This window comes from Danio rerio, chromosome 15 (genome assembly GCF_049306965.1).
Source record: "Danio rerio strain Tuebingen ecotype United States chromosome 15, GRCz12tu, whole genome shotgun sequence".
Lineage (NCBI taxonomy): Eukaryota > Metazoa > Chordata > Actinopteri > Cypriniformes > Danionidae > Danio > Danio rerio.
The window spans coordinates 50,617,394-50,620,000 of record NC_133190.1 but is presented as its reverse complement, the minus strand read 5'-3'; the positions used below and the strand labels follow the sequence as shown (position 1 = coordinate 50,620,000).

The 2,607-nt window shown below is 28.4% G+C and overlaps 1 protein-coding gene across 1 annotated transcript in view; it reads right to left on the bottom strand.

Annotated features, from left to right (window-relative positions):
• The window catches only part of ecel1 (endothelin converting enzyme-like 1), a 72,864-nt gene extending 70,638 nt beyond the window's left edge, over positions 1–2,226 (bottom strand). The window contains exon 1 of the mRNA XM_073924144.1: positions 2,180–2,226. The gene's annotated coding sequence lies outside the window, so the exon portion shown is untranslated. The remainder of the gene's footprint in view (positions 1–2,179) is intronic.
• Between the last annotated feature and the right edge of the window lie 381 nt (positions 2,227–2,607).

The following is a 2,607-nucleotide window of genomic DNA, read 5'->3' as shown; positions in this document are numbered from 1 at the left end:
TATATTAAACTCAGTTTAATTTACATATTTAATGACATTTATTTTATTACATACAATTTACATATTACATAGTATATTATACTATATTTTATTTAATTATATAAAGTTGATAATACGTCAATTTATTACGTGTGTTATTATGCATATTATTTTATTTACATATTATTTATTATATTATTCACAATGAACAATTACAATACATATTTCACAATTTACAATTATAATACATACATTATATAAAATGTATAATATAATTTAAATAATATATTATATCATATTAATTTGTTATATTCAAATATAAATCTAGAAATATAATATAATATAATGCATATAATATGATAAATAATATAATTTTTATATAATATAATCTATAATAATAGAATAAATATAATATATAATATATAATAATACATTAATATACAATAACATATTAATATAATATAATATAATATAATATAATATAATATAATATAATATAATATAATATAATATAATATAATATAATATAATATAATATAATATCATTAAAATGTGAACTAATGATCTGGGTGTATAAATCCTAATAATAATTTGAATAATAACATCATAAATATTTGCTAAAATATCAAAGTGCAAAAGGATATGGATTTGGTAATCATACAGAATCAAAATAAATCTCCAAATACTGCAGTTATATGTATGGTAAATAAGAAGTCACTTCGCTAGCACAACTTTAACTGCATGGTGTAAATAATGCATTCAGACTGTATACACAAGAACTATCACTCTACAGTATAAACATTATGGTTTCATAAATGCTTAAGAATAACTATAAATTACACAATATAATGCTAAATATTAAAGTGCAATCGTGGATGAATATAGCAAAAATACTACATATAAATATAAAACATACTATTGTGTACTCTACAATAAACTCTTAAATAGGAGTCTTATTAGTGTGAATAAATGCAATCACAATAATGCCGGTTTATTGATCATTTTTAAACAATTAATTATATCATGAGTTAGTTACCTGAGAAATCATTTTAGCATACTGTATCACCGTGGCAGTACAGCATAAGAGCATATGCACACATTAAAATAAATTATAAACGATCAGTTTTAGGATCAATATCATCATAATTCTGTGGTATATGAATATAATAATCATACAGATTTGTGGTGAATCTCAAAGTACTGTGATTTTATCATCACTACATGTTTTTTAATGTGTTAAAAGAAGAACATATGAATGTGTTCTGAATAAATAAGTTGTTTCTAATAAATATTAATAATAGGCCATTAATAGTGGCATAAATTGAAGTGAATTTGTGTATTCAGACTAATTCAGGTTTGTTAGAAATCAAATCTGGGTTACTTCAAAATCATTTTATTGTATCAATCTATGCATGCATATATATATATATATATATATATATATATATATATATATATATATATATATATATATATATATATATATATATATATATATATATATATATAATCTATGCATATTTATATTATTATTTATTTGTATTATTATTATTTATTATTATTATTATTATTAATAAAGTTAAAAAGTGCCATTTAATGGAAAAATGCCCTTATTTGACCCAATGTTGGTTTACGACAACTCAGCATTTTTTTAAAAGGGTTTGAATATTTATTTATTTATTTACCGTGCATTAAAACAAAACAAATTTTTACAACATGGATAAATTAAGAACAGACCCAACTCTGGGGTTAAATTTTGGCTACAGATTGAATTCAGCAAATTAACCCAGCAGCTGGGCTTTTTTCACATGCACAGTTCACAAAGGGAACTTTCAGGCACATTAAACTGATCAAAGCATTCAAATAAATCGAGTCTCGCAGCTTCACCTGTAGGACAGTCAACTTACACACACACACACACACACACACTACAGAAATACTGTGTGCATAAAGTAGCTCCACATCTCTGACTCAAACACTGGAGTTTCGCAACAAAACGGCGGATCAGCATTTTGGTCACTCGCACACATACACAGTGACAGACATAATCACACTCACACATACACACACACACACACACACTCCTGACAGACAGACCTGAACGACATCTCACATCTCGCTTTCTGTCTGTCACGCGCACACACATATATTTACACACACACACCACGTGAAATGCAGAGATCAGGGCAGATTCACTCACCTGAAGCGCGGAGTAAAAGTCCCGGAGACGCGGAGAGAAGAACTGGCGAGCAGCAGAGGGTTCCGCACGGTGGAGTGAGTGTGTGTGTGTGTGTGAGAGAGAGAGAGAGAGAGAGAGAGAGAGAGAGAGAGAGAGAGAGAGAGAGAGAAAGAAAGAGAGAGAGAGAGAGAGTCCAGAATTGACAGAGCGCGCGATCGCACTGCTCAAGCGCGCGCGTGCCTGTGCGCGTCTCTGTGTATGTGTATGTTTGAGTTTTATGTTCAGTTCGGGTGGGGTCTTTCTCATTAAATATGCTCTTATTATGCAAATGAGCTTGGCGCTTGCTCGTATCATGAACTCGTCCACTTAAAATATTCTATAGTCATTTATTTAGTTAGTAAATACTATAGTGTCCTCATGAACCATACTATAGTAAAGTGTAATATGCA